The following is a 15,889-nucleotide window of genomic DNA, read 5'->3' as shown; positions in this document are numbered from 1 at the left end:
CATGGCAGCCTTTCCCGAAAGAAAAAAAGAAAAAAAAAGCATACCTAAAAATAGGGATCTATTTTTAGCACTAGGAGTTACGCTCAAGTTGATTTTAGAAACTTCCTGCCACTTGTCGCTTTTTCCTAGACTTTTGGCATGCACTCCATAAACCCTGAATCTACCAAATATATTTAAATGACACCCTAGAGCTCATTCTACACATTCGATCTTGGAGCTTTGTCATTCCCAAGTCATGTAGGAACCTTCGACGTAGTCGTCACAACTTTTCCGAGTAAGATTTTCTTTTCAAGTCTTTTGTGCCTTTTTCTATCACTTTTATTACCTTAGCTTGTGTGAGTGTTGTTTTGCATGTTTTATTGAACGACTGTTAGCGTTTCAGTTTTTTTTTTTAACTTGTAGAACTGTTGTTTCAAGTTTTGCATTGTCTTTCTTAAGTGTCACATGCGTAACATTGTTTTTGCACTAATGATCATCGATGCAGTGACCCTCTCCACTAGCTTCGTTGTTCGTCCGTTTGACTGATCCTTGCATTGGTTTTGATTGCATGCATGATAATTCACTCCTGTTTGCACCATCCTTTGCTTATAATTTCAGATCTACTCATTTTCAAGTTGCCCTTGGGTAGATCTAGGCTTCCTTAGCTTGAATCTTTCTTTCCCTGGAATGCTCTTCGCATTCCTGAAGTCGAGAATCTACCTTGGCTCCAGGAATTGCATAGAGGTTGCCATCTCTGGCCTTCAGATATTCTCTGCATAGTTATGGGAGACAATGCCTAGTCTTTCCCACTGGGATTGCACAATGCGTAGTCCCAACCAACAGTCAAGTCGGAATGAACTGCGCATTGCGCAGTTCTAGTCCATAGTCAACTCAACTAGACTACGCTTTGTGTAGCTCTAGTCAGCAACATGTCTCACTGGAAGCTGGGATTGCACAATGTGTAGTTCCAGCTTCTAGTCTCCCAACCTATAAAGTGACTACCGCTCAATCTTTCCCAACAGTTGTTGGACGTAATAAACAACCTAACATTTAATTGTCAATCTGGTAGTTCGTAAAATTAGAGGCACAACACTGGAAATGCCAAAGAAGCACTTCAATAACCTGCACTAGTTAATAAAATGAAACCACACCATTCTGGAAACTGGATTCACTCAAGAAAAATACTTGCCACAAACTTTGACATAAAATTAAAGCACGCCTTGCAATCAATATAAAAAAAATGTTGGAAAATGAAATATGTTCCTGTAATCAAAACTACAGTGCTTTAAAAAGAATAGAAGGAATGATATTTTATTATACTTATAAATCCAAATCCTTTACTAAAGATATCTCATTCCTGTACTAGAGCAACCACGTGCTTGTATCGAAATGAGTCTCATTCTTGCATTGAGTTATTCTGTCCTGGTATTGGAACGTCAAATTCTTGTACTGGGGCACTTTGTTCCTGTATTGGAATATTCTATTCCTGTACTGAGAACTTGTTGTTCCTGCACTGGAAGCTCGCTTTTCATGTACCAATTTTAACTATTTATGTACCAAGAACTTCACAGTTCCTGTATTGGAACATGTTTAATTTCATTCACCTCTTACTCATGCATAAATGTGCTATCATTAACTAACTGGAAATGAATAGATCAGATAAAGAAACTTCAACTTGAGTAAAGAAAAGAGATCGTTCAATCAAACAAGCATTCATTGGAAATAACTGTAAAGACTAAAATAAATCCTCATTGCAGTAGAAATAAAAGACTCTTGCAAAAATTTAAATTTCTATCAGAAAGTGTTGTGGGGAAAAATGCCTATGCAGGACGATCCTATCCACCTAAGGTGTGATAGTGCCTTAGCAACAAACGAGTACAGCTATACTGGTTTCTTCCTTTATGAAATGTAAAAGAAGAGAGATCAATAGACTTACCGGTGTCTTCCATTTGTCCCTCGATCCAGATCCTCTTCCCTTTGGGTGTTCACAACTACTTGCCTCCTCGCTCGCCCAAGAGAACAGCTACTTGATTCCTGCGAGATCACAAGAGAACAGCTACTTGCGACAAGAGAAGAACACAACACAAAGGCAAATATACATATTCATAAATGATTCAGGATTAGAAATAAATCAAATACACTAATGCAATCATACATCAAGAAAACATCAGCATATAGGAGAAACCAAGATAGCTTTATTGATGAATAACAAGGTTCAGGAAGAGATACAACCCAGAGGGCTCCAATCCAGCATCTCCTTCCCAGCAAATGGAATTCCTATCTTCAGCCCCTTCAAAGCATTAAGCACCCAATAATTCCAGTCTCAAACCAACAACAATTCTTTGCAATAATAACATTCCAGCCTCTAGATCTCATGGAAGAGAGATCCATATATAGATGTTTGGAGAGAGGATGAGTCAGCTTGAGATGTGACTAGTGTTCTCTCCCTCTGTCAGTTCCTGAGTCCACTTGGAGGTTCTTGCTTCCACTTGGAGATTTGGAACCTCTTACTCATCACCAGTCGAATTCCCTGAGGCAAGTGTCATTTTGGAAGCTTCCTGGGTTTTGACACCTTGAGAAATGAGCCTGCCACTTGTCCACTCTCGTTCAGCGCTGGTAGCCTTTGGTCCAGTTGACATTCAACGCAGGTAGCCAGTGTTGGCTTTGACATTCAGTGCAGACAGCTAGTGTAGCCACTGAAATGATCCTGAATTGACTTGTTTTGAGCAGTTTTCAGGTGGAGAACTTCTGTGAATTGCTGTGGTTTGCTAGCCTTGTTCCTCTAGGGGTAGGAACAACATGTTTAGGGACTTTGGATCCCTTAGATTATGGACATTTCATGCTCAATGCTGTAAGGCACAAAAATGTCTATAACAGTTGCCCCCTAAAGTATGAGGCTGTTTATCGGGTGAAATGCTTTATCCGGGGGATCCGAAGTTCATCCAATGCTGGGAGGAGACTTGTAATACAATACAATACAATACATTATTTTTCATGCTGCTTTCATGATCTAGCTGAGGCGGGCATTCCCATGCTCAGTTTTATAAATTCATTTTTCTGTACATAGAACAGACAATCGTCTGATGGTAGACTGATAATTTTGATGAAATTATCATCCTTTGAGTAGGATGACTATCTGCTGCAATGATGTACATGTCAATGTCTTTATCTTTCCTGAATATATATCGCAGCCTGGATGGATGAAACTAGATTCAGGGTCTTCAAACTCGTTCGATCTTCACTCTAAGTACAAGTCGATCCATGTGAGAATTTTTCTGAAGTTGAACATGGAAAGACATCGCTTGATTACCGGTCAATGATGTAAACTGTTAACAAGCGCGAGAGGAATCATCGATAATGATAATGACCCTCAAGGTACTGCAGTACAATTCACGTGGTGTGAATAAAGGGCTTGGCGTCGAACACCACGCAAAATCTTTCGGTCGAAGGTCATTGATGTATACCTGTCGCCGGAAGTGAGAAACTTGCCATTGTGGCATGCAAGCTTCAAAGTACTGAAGGGGGTGTTCCTAGATCAACTTCCTGGATAATGAGCTGATGTCGACAAGAAGCGACCCGTCAAAGGAGGGCCTTAATGAATCCCATATCAGTGACATGGAACGGAGCTAATGATTTTAATGGAGGTGAAAACGATCTGTGACATATGATTCAGGGTGGCGGTCATGAAAGGATGAAAGATAATGTATGGCAGTGGATGGGACATGGTTGACTTTTTCTGAACGACTTCTCTTGAACATATGGCGACACTGATGCGATGGATCGTTAGCATTACCCCAAATATGGATGGTATGGCGAGACCATGGATGTGACCGGTGAATGAAACAACCCAACCCGATTGTGGTACGGAGGAAAAGTGTCATGTTCAAGAGCGACTTGCTACCATCAAAGTTTTCTTTAGTTTCTCCCAATTTTTCCCTAGTCATTGCTGACCAGTACCTCTTTATTTTTGTCAAGCTTGAGGAGGATAACATATGCTTGTTCTATAACCTGCCCTTCGGGCAAGCCCATCGCTATGTTTTAATGAGCCTAGCGATAGTGAAACTCGTTCTCGTCTAAAGACAAGTTTGTCACTATTTAATAATTTTAACGAGTCTAACGACAAGGATAACTCGGTCCTTTTCATTTTTAGAGAGTCTGAAAAGGTACATAAAGTTAACTCCAAAAGTCCTTTTTCGTCATCTAATCCCTTAAGTCCGAAAAAGTATAAAACAATACAGAAGGGATGAGTTTTCGATAGTTTTAAGGAGCCGAACAAAACAAGCGCTCGATCTTTTTGTGCAATAATCCCTCGGGTCCAAAAAGATTAAAATCTAGAGGAGGGATAGCTCTTCCGGTCACTTTAACGAGCTGGAAGGCCAAAACTCGGCAATCTTTTCATATTTTACGAGTCAGACGAAAAGAGCTTAAAGAAGACTCGTCTTTTGAGGAACGAGTGATAAACAGGATTAGCAGCTAATTCCAGGTATAGGTTGGAATTTTCCAATCACGGCAGTGTCACAAGGATGGCTAGGTGAAATCACTCTTCGCAGCTGTTCCTCAAAATGGGTAAACCATCATATGGAGGTGAACGATCGGCCAAATGAAAAATGGAGGTGACGGTGCAAACACGACCAAGGCATTAATGGCTGATAAGGTTACATTCACTGTGGTTATTTACCGGGATAGTTCATTTTTTAACGAGATTAAACGCGGGTGGAAACATTTGCTCGATCTTATGTTTATTTTTTAATGAGCATGAACTATGTGCTAAAACTGCTCGGATCTTGCGTTTATTTTTTAACGAGCATGAACTATGTGCTAAAACTGCTCGATGATAAGTTTGCATGCCCCCAGCATAATAATGCAAATCGAGGTGCATGCCCCCCCAAGCTTCATTGCATTCAACTTGGTGGTTGGAATGAAGGTTTACCTTTGAGATTTGGAAAGGGGATTGTTTCATTTTTTAATGAGGTTGACACAGTAAAAGAACTGTCCTCATGACTCCTTGTTTCATTTTTTAACGAGGTTGACACGAGATAAGAACCGTCCTCGGAGTCCAAATCCATTAGATGTAGAAGGTTTCATATTCCACTGTGGCCACTTCCACCAGATTACTTGGAGGCGGTAGGGCAAAAGTACTCATTAAAGCAGGGTCTTTTAGGAGACCTACTCCGATATTTTGGAGCGAATGATTCCTTCCATGGATCATTGGAATGCTTCCCGTAACTTGTGAACTGTTGGAGAGAAATGTTTGTTGGTCGACGATTGTAATTCCTCCTTGGAAGGGAAATGCAATCTTCCTGAAGTAGGTCGACACAACTGCGGCCATAGCATATATCCAGGGTCTTCCCAATAGGATGTTGTAATCAAGGTTTCCGTCGATTACTTCAACATCAATTTCTATTGTTTTCCCTCCTAGTTCAACTTTCAAGTTATTTAGAATACCATATGGGGTATATGTCCGTCCATCAAATGCTTTTAATGTCGTCGAAGATTGCGACAAGGTTGGAGATCCTAAAGTTTTCCAGCAACTCATCGACATAATGCATGTAGATGCCCCCTCATCAATAATTGTTCGATGAACAGTTTTGTTGAGGGCTTTCACTTGAATAAGGAAAGCTAGTTGAGCTGGTAACTGAGGGTCATATCCTTTATGATTAAAGGCCACAAGATTGGAATCCATTGGGTCAATTTCACCTATTGCTGATAATAAAGCTTGCTCTCTGGAGAGGCAATTTTGCGGTACCTCAAGTGTCGACATAGCGGACGACGATTGGGCCAGGTCCTCTATTATATTATAATTCTGTGCTATTTTTGCACGAGGATTAAATGTCGATTTGTGCACTACTCCCTTTGGCGACTTTATCATTTGTTCAGGAACGATGGGTGGCACAACTTTGGTCAAAGTTGTTGTCGAACTACTAGGTTGTTCATTAGCCTTGTTATTCGACAAATGTGGATTCCCGTAATCTTTATTCCTTGCCAAAGCATCATTTTGCTGCTTTGAGATAGACAACATAAGCACTTGGGATCGGGAAGCATTTTGATTAGCAACCAGTTTGGTTCCCGGGCTTGGAAACGGATCAATCAATACTGCTAGGGTTTTTGAACTCTTAAAGAGTTTCTTAACTTCAGCTATATGTGGACAATCTTTCGTCCAATGATCCTCATCGCATATATGACACCCCGCAGGGGGTTTCCTTTTTCTCCCTTTCTTTTTCTTCTTGCCCCCTGGTTGCTTCAGTTGTTTGCCCTTATCGGTCGACACGACATTTACTTCCGAGGCAAGAAGTTCCTCATTTGCATTTTGATTGGAAATCTTACGGGCCTTTTTGGAGTTGGCCTTTGTTGATTTCGCGTTTGTCGTGCCAATCACACCATCGATGGCATGAGAGTCATTGTTTGATTTAGGAGGAGGAGGAATTGAGAATTCCGGTCTAGGGGCATCAGGTATTTTGTCGTAGAGCGTGCCAGACTGAGTATAGACCAAGTCCAGATATTGCGCACGAGCGATGACTTGCTCTTCCGTTACGACTCCCCCTTTTGCCACATCTTCCGTGATTGTAGGAAGTAAGGATTTGTTAAACCATTCAGCTAATAGCTGATCGGGAACGTATGTTTTTACCATCCTACGACGACGTCGCCACTCATGTATATGATCAGATATGTGAGTGGCCGTTGTTTGTTTGAAGTTGGTTAGGAGTTCCGTTCCCGTTTCATACCTTATTGGTAATTGAAAATGGTTTAAGAAAGTCGTGGCTAAGGTACCGAAGTTGTCGAACGAAGCTCTAGGCAATTCAATATACCATTTTGCCGCTGGACCAGTTAACGTCCTCTGAAAAAGGTGAAGCCTAATCGAATCATCATTTAGGGTGTTTGATGAACACCACAGATGAAATGTCATCACATGATTCGACGGATCTTCACCCGGATTTCCATTAAATTTAGGAATATCTGACGGAAGTTTATGCGGAATCGCTGGCCACTAAGGGGCATAAGCAATTGGATCATTCGTCAGTCGGTTTAGATCTGGTAATTCTAGAGTTGCTACAAAGGGCAACTGTTGATTCAGGTTAGGTGAAGCATACCCAGGATAAGATGGAATCACCTGAGCAGTGGGTCTTTGCATACCAGCATAATGCTGGCAACTTTGAGAAGGTTGATGGGCATAACCACTATAATATGGTTGCCCATTACTTACAAAGACTTGTTGCTCAGGTCCTTGATATGATTGCTTGAATGGCGGTTGTTGAGATTGAACCAGCCCTGGTTGTTGGACCATTTGCTGTTGTCCAATAATGGATGATTGACCAAGATGAGGAGTCATAGTACTTGTTTGACCCTGAGTCGCTCCAGATAAGGAGTCACTAACCTGAGGTTGTGATTGAGTCGTTGAGACAAGAGGCTGTTGTATTGCAACCTGAGAAACTTGGGGTTGACATACAACAGGTAGCGCTTGTACTTGCGACGCAGTCACCATAGCAGGTATAGTGGGAATATTCGACACAGGGTGGACTGGTTGCGTTGAATATACAACCCTTGGTTGCTGAGGCAGTATTGGTACCCAACCGCTGGATGTAATTCCAGTTTGACCTGAACTTTGTTGTAAACTCTCATATGGTTGTTCTCTGGGAGGGAACAATGAAAAGGCATACTGCCCTCCATATGGTGGCAATCCAGTACTTAAAGGGTAGATTGGCCTTTGAAGACACATTGGATCAATTTGTTGAGTTTCAACATAAGAAATACCAGATGATAATCCGGATGAGGAAATAGGAACTAACCATGTCGTCGAAAAAGTCTCTGGTCGGACTCCAGCTTGTTGTTGACAATTTGCCGGGACAGATGGTATACCAGTGAACATCGTTGGAGTAGCAGCAGGAGGCTCTGCCGCTGCTGTGTTGGATGACACAGTCCTGGATGTCGACGGTTGTTCAGACATATTTAGTCTATCCAAAAGATTTTCTCGCGATTCTACAAGAACTTACGATGAGAAGAGACTAACTTCGAAGATCAACGAGGGAATGGTGATGATTATTCCGTTTAAAATAAATTTTAACGACACTTTAGACACAACTTGCTTTTTCAATTTTAAAGAGTCGAGAAAAATCTAAAGACGACTCTAGTCTCCTTCGATGTTTTAACGAGCCCGAAGTGACAAATGCTCGGATGGAATTTTTCCGTTATAGAGTCTGAAAAAGGCCAAAAGGAACTGCTCTGGAGTTCTAGGCAGAGGGTGTGCCAAACCTTTCGCAAAACCACAGAATACTTTTTAGGGTACGGGCGGCCAATCTTCGTGAATGCTGTGTTCACTGCATTGCGATCAGTAGGGCGGCCGACACGGCTTCCTAAGGATAAAGGATATATGCCTATAGGGGTCTCCCAATATATACATGATGGTACGTGGGAGCACAATCCATACTAGCGCTATCGTCCCTCAGGAGGAATCACCCACCTTCCACGAGATCGATAGTCACTAGGCTTAACGACGCCGGAACACGTCTCTAGCCTAGACCTCTATGTTGTGCGTTATGTTACAAAGCGTTGTTAAGTTCATTCAGTTTATTTTAGGTTGATCTTTTTAAAGTTTGCCTTTCAAGGTTCACCACGAGATGTATGATACAAATTCCTAAATGCAGTCTAAAGATGATAAGCAAGCTTTATATCTTTTCAACTTTGAAAATCCTAGCTACTAAGGGAAAAGAAAGACGCCATCTTTTCTCAAAGAGCAATCAACACACTTTAATGCACTTTTCCTAAATCCAACATGCAAACTATCAAATGCAAATGCACAATGCAGGTGTTTGTTTTCCGCTTTCTTAGTATTGATGCCTACAAAGAAAGCTTTTTGTACAACTTTGAATTTGCTTTTAAATGATCAATACAAACAAGTTTACTTTTTCGAAATCAGAAAGGGTAGAAGATATTACAACACTTAACGATTTTCGAAATAAAATTTTGTTTCGACACTTTAAAAAAGACAAATTCAAACCAATAAGCAAAAGTAAATATATAATCAATCTGCAAACAGCGAATGAACTCTCTCCTAAGATCACAATCAGATCTGAATCAAGGGCTACAGGATGACTATTTCACTCATGCAAAGGAAAACTGTAAATGACGCCACAAACACATAAAAACACTCACAGTCTTTTTGTACAAAAGGAGGCAGAATGTAAGCAGAGAAAAGGAGTTTTCAGACTGGTACCTATGCTGGTTACAGGCTGCAAAAAACAGAGATCAAAACAAGGCAAAACAGAGCAGAGAACCCCAGCTGCACAAGAGCAAACTGGTTCAGCGCAACCTCAACACAGGGGTTTTGACATTCAGCGCAGGTAACCTTCACGGGACCTGCGTTGAAATGCAGAATCCCTTCACTGGGTCTGCGCTGAAGGAGAAACTCTCGTTTCCCTCAGGTTCTGGGTCACAGATTGCTACTCAATCAACTGTTTCAGGCCAAATAAAAGCAACAAGCAAGGTACAACTAAAGGGATGCTTTGAGAGGCTACTAAGATCTATCACAAGGATCATCAAATCATTTGTGGATCCATTGTTAAGATCATAGACAAGTCCAACAATTGGATCAAAGCAACAACTTTCTACTTTGCATCCGGGAAAAGCAGATGCAGTTCGATTGTTGCTGTCAAGTCTATGAAGTAAACAATGATAGAAACACAAATAAAATGACTAAACTTCCTCCCCATCGGAGTCGCCAATTTGTTGTGGGGAAAAATGCCTATGGAGGACGATCCTATCCACCTAAGGTGTGATAGTGCCTTAGCAACAAACGAGTACAACTATACTGGTTTCTTCCTTTATGAAATGTAAAAGAAGAGAGATCAATAGACTTACCAATGTCTTCCATTTGTCCCTCGATCCAGATCCTCTTCCCTTTGGGTGTTCACAGCTATTTGCCTCCTCGCTCGCCCAAGAGAACAGCTACTTGATTCCTGCGAGATCACAAGAGAACAACTACTTACGACAAGAGAAGAACACAACACAAAGGCAAATATACATATTCATAAATGATTCAGGATTAGAAATAAATCAAATACACTAATGCAATCATACATCAAGAAAACATCAGCATATAGGAGAAACCAAGATAGCTTTATTGATGAATAACAAGGTTCAGGAAGAGATACAACCCAGAGGGCTCCAATCCAGCATCTCCTTCCCAGCAAATGGAATTCCTATCTTCAGCCCCTTCAAAGCATTAAGCACCCAATAATTCCAGTCTCAAACCAACAACAATTCTCTGCAATAATAACATTCCAGCCTCTAGATCTCATGGAAGAGAGATATCCATATATAGATGTTTGGAGAGAGGATGAGTCAGCTTGAGATGTGACTAGTGTCCTCTCCCTCTGTCAGCTCTTGAGTCCACTTGGAGGTTCTTGCTTCCACTTGGAGATTTGGAACCTCTTACTCATCACCAGTCGAATTCCCTGAGGCAAGTGTCATTTTGGAAGCTTCCTGGCTTTTGACACCTTGAGAAATGAGCCTGCCACTTGTCCACTCTCGTTCAGCGCAGGTAGCCTTTGGTCCAGTTGACATTCAACGCAGGTAGCCAGTGTTGGCTTTGACATTCAGCGCAGACAGCTAGTGTAGCCACTGAAATGATCCTGAATTGACTTGTTTTGAGCAGTTTTCAGGTGGAGAACTTCTGTGAATTGCTGTGGTTTGCTAGCCTTGTTCCTCTAGGGGTAGGAACAACATGTTTAGGGACTTTGGATCCCTTAGATTATGGACATTTCATGCTCAATGCTGTAAGGCACAAAAATGTCTATAACAGAAAGACAGCTCAACCCTTCTCCTGAACGTCTATCACGATAATAAATATACTATGTTTTGAAAATATGTGTTATAAGAAAGTGTTAAACTTAGAAAGAATACTGTGATCGATCCCCAAATCATCAATACCGTGTTTTCACTTTTACAAGGAAATCATTATAGTCCTCAATCATTGCGCACATAGTTATTTACTATGTATGCAGAGTCTATGTTTAAACAAGGATGCACCTGAATTGAAGTAAATGAATACAACTAAATGTAAGACTCACAATCCAACTTTGAATTTTAGGAATAACTTGAAAATAAATATGCTCTCAGACATAAAGGAGAAAACCATGCGATACTTCAAAAATAAAGGCTGAATATTGAAAATGAAATCAATCCAACACACCTACACTATGAGTCCTCATATCTGAGATGCATGCACACATTCACAATGGTTTCATCAACCTGAAACTCAAACAAATAAAGAAAGAAACTATTATTCTCACACCAACATGATTAAATATAACACACACTATGAAATATAGGGAGAACGAGTTGGGTTGGATGGGCCCTAGCCAACCAAATCATTTCCCTTTATGAAAACTATGAACTCAAATGCACGAAAGAAGCATAAAAAATAATGACATGAATAGGAAATGAGTGAAACCGACATTAGCTCCTTCTTTATTCAAAGTATTATGAAAATATGCATTACAAAACAACGAATCCAGCCTCCAAATGATCACAGGGAAGGGGGGAGAGCCCCCCAAACTTGATCCAATAACATGAAAGTACAATGAGTGGTTTCCCTCCTTCTCTCTAGCATAACTCTGTTTTTTTATAGTATTTTTACATTACAAATTTGGCTTTAGACAAGTCAATACTTTGCAAACAACATGGGAATTGAATCCCATCTACTTCCCATCAATAGAAGACCAGTACAACCATTGTCCCATTGAAAAAATGCAGATCAGATTGAAATTTTCCAAATCTGGGCATATTTTAAAATTCTGGAAAAAACAATATTTTTTATAAAACTGCCTCAAAGACCCTCATGTAACTTTTAGACCACTATGAATCCTGGGAAACATAGATAATTGATTATATTGGTAAAAAAGTCATTTGCTCTTATTTTCGATATTCTCCTCCAGATGCACATAAATCAAGGTCAAACTTGGTAGTTTGAAAACTGTGCGAATTTTGAGCAGATTTGTTGATTTTCTTCTAGAGACCCACACATGTGACTTGGTTGCAATCCAACTCATGGGAATGTGTTAGAACATCATTTTGGACAATAAACATCCTTGGTTTTCCCTGGAAGCATGCCGAGATTTCGACACTCCAAATTGGTTGCTCTCTAGTGCAGGAATGTTGCTCTTTAGTGCAGGAACAAGTCAATGAAAGATAAGTGCACCTCTGACTGTCAGAAAGGATCCAAGATAATTCTAGGCATGTGTTTGTACTACCAGATAGCATTTTCCTTCGTGGAAATCTTGAATGATGAAGTAGCCTACATATACCTGGTGCAGGATCCCTATGTAATGCAAGAACAAGACAATCTACATTGACTATATTTTAATGAACATTAGTACTAAAATTGCATATAACGAAGGTATTATTATATAAAATACAACACAAGCATGAATATTCACTATTGCATTAAGAGAATGTAGAAAGAGTTCATAAACTGGTAAAACAAGGGAATAAGGCATCATATAAATGGAAAGGTGCATTAAGTACAATAATTCCGGGGCCTAACATCCCCCCATGCTGATCATCTTGCATGTCCTCATGCAAGCGAATCAATTGTTATACTGATGTTCCCTTGCAAAAAACCAAAGTTGAACCATAAATGTTCCTACAACCATATGTAAACAAATGTTCCCTGCTAGATTTTATTGTTCTAAAAGATAATGCATGTTGGTTCATTTTTTGCACTGGATTATTTATTCATTAAGACTGATCCAAAGAAATTCTGATACCAGGGCTGCTATAAAAAATGCTAAACTGCAAGGATAGTGTCATAATGAAATAGCCAACCATCAAAATTTCCATAAAGCATCTCAAGAGTAATCCAAATCAACAAGTTTTCACTTTCAATAGCCTCATTATTATAAATAGAAGTGACACTATTTGGAAGCCAAGGTATTAAAATGGATGGAAATAGAGAAAAAGAAATATGACAAAATGATACCTTCCCAGGATGACCATATTACCATTACCCAAGCATATAGCTGAAGCTCCTCTTGTTCAAGAAAAGTGAATCACATGCACTAAGGGTCCCACATCCATAAAAACCAAATTATTTATGAAAGATAGAACTCCAAAGCACATTACTGAAAGGATCTTAAAGCCATTCTTAGAGAGATATCATAATGAGTTCAGGGAAATACAAAAACAACCAGATAAATCATAATGTAAAATTAGCTTTAATACCATAAGCATGGCTCTGCTGCCAACAGGCGTCTATGGCCTTGACAGGGATGCCTTTTAACCCCACGAAATGTATGTGTCCCATCTATTAGATATATATATTTAGAGTCATTTAAAATCATTTACTTTGATTTGGGAATTAATTGAAGGTCACTACCCTATCTTGGTAACCAACTAACGACAGTGTCATTCATAAGAACTAACAAGAATGAATAAGCCAGCTCGTGATGAGACCTCTTGTCTTCCATCTTTTCAACTGAAATCCATTACCCTAGCTTGGTGACCAGTAGAGAAACTTGAAAAGGTTTCTTGGATGACAGTTTGTTAGAATGAATAGGTCAAAAGTAAGTTTTTAATATTATGAATGGAAAGTATTAAATATAACAATAACAATCCCCCTAACTGACCCAATGAATAATCTTGGCCAATAATCAAATTCACTTTATAAAATATGAGGCATTAAGGGTGAATTTCTTCTGACAAGTCTTACCAAAATAATGCTTAATGGCAGAAATTTCAATAGTTGTGCCTTAAAATTTGCAGTTTCAAGAGTACTGCTATACAATTTGATTTCAAATGACATTTTTATTCATTTCTCTTACACTACCCTACCCTAATTTAGAGAGAGGAAGATATCCTTCAAGTGTAGGAGTACTTCCAATGTAACCTTGTGCGTAACGAAATGCTAAATATACTCACACTCAATTTTAAAGAATAAGCTTCAACACATACCAGAGTATGAGAAACCAATTGCTTTAATTGAGATGGTACCAAGAGTTGTTGAATGATGGAGGAACACTGTGTATCGACAATTGTTTAGAACCAATTTTCAATGGAGTTCACATATTCTTAGTCTTCTAATTTATTAGTAACTGGTGGCATCACCTCTTCTAGCATATCATGTCAGTCTTCCTAGGATTTCTGATTGTTTTCTTAAGTACAAGTTGGATCTTGTGATAGAAATGTCAAGAACTCTTCAATATCTGTTTCCAATGGCTCTTCCTCCTCATCTAGTCTGATCCATGATTCTTCAATTTCCTCATTAGATTGACAAATATATTCAAAGCAAGCTTCTCGACCTTCTTGAAGGGATGGATCATGGGTATTTTGTTCCTTTATCACATCTGAAAAGATGGATCTTCTCTTGACTTCTGCCAAGATTTGTTCCTCCTAGGAAGTAGAGATGCCAGCTGCTGCCAAGATTTAAGAAAGCTCTTGGAGTGCATCTCTTGTCAAGCATTTGATCATTTTTCTTCTGCTAGCTGGAAGATCATGTTAACACATGTATTAGCACATAGGGGGTTCTTACAACACCCAAAAAACCTAAAAACTCATTTGCAGGAAAGGAAACAAACTACACTTGTGAGCTCTCTAGAAATACCATCTAGTATGATTCAACAAGCAAGAAAACCAAACTAGAAATTCATTTGCAGGAAAGGAAACAAACTAGGCTTGTTAGTTCTCTACCAATACTATCCAATATGCTTCAACAAGCAAGATATCCACACTAAAAATTTATTTGCAGGAAAGGAAACAAACCAGGATTCTAAGCTATCTAGCAATACCATCTAGTATGCTCCAACAAGTAAGAAAGCCACACTAAAAATTCATTTAGAGAAAAGGAAACAAAACCTTGCAAGAAAAAGTAGGTGAAAAAGAAAACTAAATGCAATAGGTCACCAAGGTCAATCCCCTGAGCGCCTCCCCAGAAACGACGCCAAGATGTTGGGTGTAATTAAAAACCTAACATTTAATTGTCAATCTGGGAGTTTGTAAACTTAGAGGTGCAACACTAGAAATGCCAGAGAAGGACTTCAACAACCTACACTAGTTAATACAATGACACCACACCATTCTGGAACCTGGATTCACTTAAGAAAAATACTTGAAAATTAAAGCATACCTTGCAATCAATCTGAAAAAATGCTGGAAAATGAAATATGTTCTGTAATCAAAACTCCAGTGCTTTAAAAAGAACAAAAGGAATGATATTCTATTATACTTATAAATCTGACTCCTTTACTAAATATATCTCATTCCTATACTAGAGAAATCACGTGCTTATACCAAAATGAGTCTCATTCTTTCATTGTGTTATTCTATCCTAGTACTGGAATGCCAAATTCCTGTACTAGGACATTTGTTCCCATATCAAAATATTCTATTCCTGTACTGAGTACTTGTTGTTCCTGCACTGGAAGCTGGCTATTCCTGTACCAAGTTTCACTATTTCTGTACCAAGAACTTGACATTTCCTGTACTAGAACATGTTTAATTTCAATCACCTCTTACTCACGCATAAATGTGCTACCATTAACCAACTGGAAATGAACAGATCAGAGAAATAAACTTCAACTTGAGTAAATAAAATAGATCCTTCAATCAAACAAGAATTAATGGAAATAACTGTAAAGTCTGAAATAAATCCTCACTACAGCAGAAAGAAAAGACTCTTGCAAAAAATGTAAATTTATATATGAAAGGCACCTCAACCCTTCTCCCGAATGTCTGTCATATTAATAAATATACTTTGTTTTGAAAATAGGTGTTATAAGAAAGCGTTAAACTCAGAAAGAATACTGTGATCGATCCCCAAATCATCAATACCGTGTTTACACTTTTACAAGGAAATCGTTACAGTCCTCAATCATTGTGCATAGAGTTATTTACTATGTAACTAGAGTCTATGTTTAAACAA

Source organism: Pinus tabuliformis, chromosome 5_1, assembly GCF_031772625.1.
Source record: "Pinus tabuliformis cultivar Carrire ecotype Pingquan chromosome 5_1, CPIR1, whole genome shotgun sequence".
NCBI lineage: Eukaryota > Viridiplantae > Streptophyta > Pinopsida > Pinales > Pinaceae > Pinus > Pinus tabuliformis.
This window is presented reverse-complemented; position numbering follows the sequence as displayed.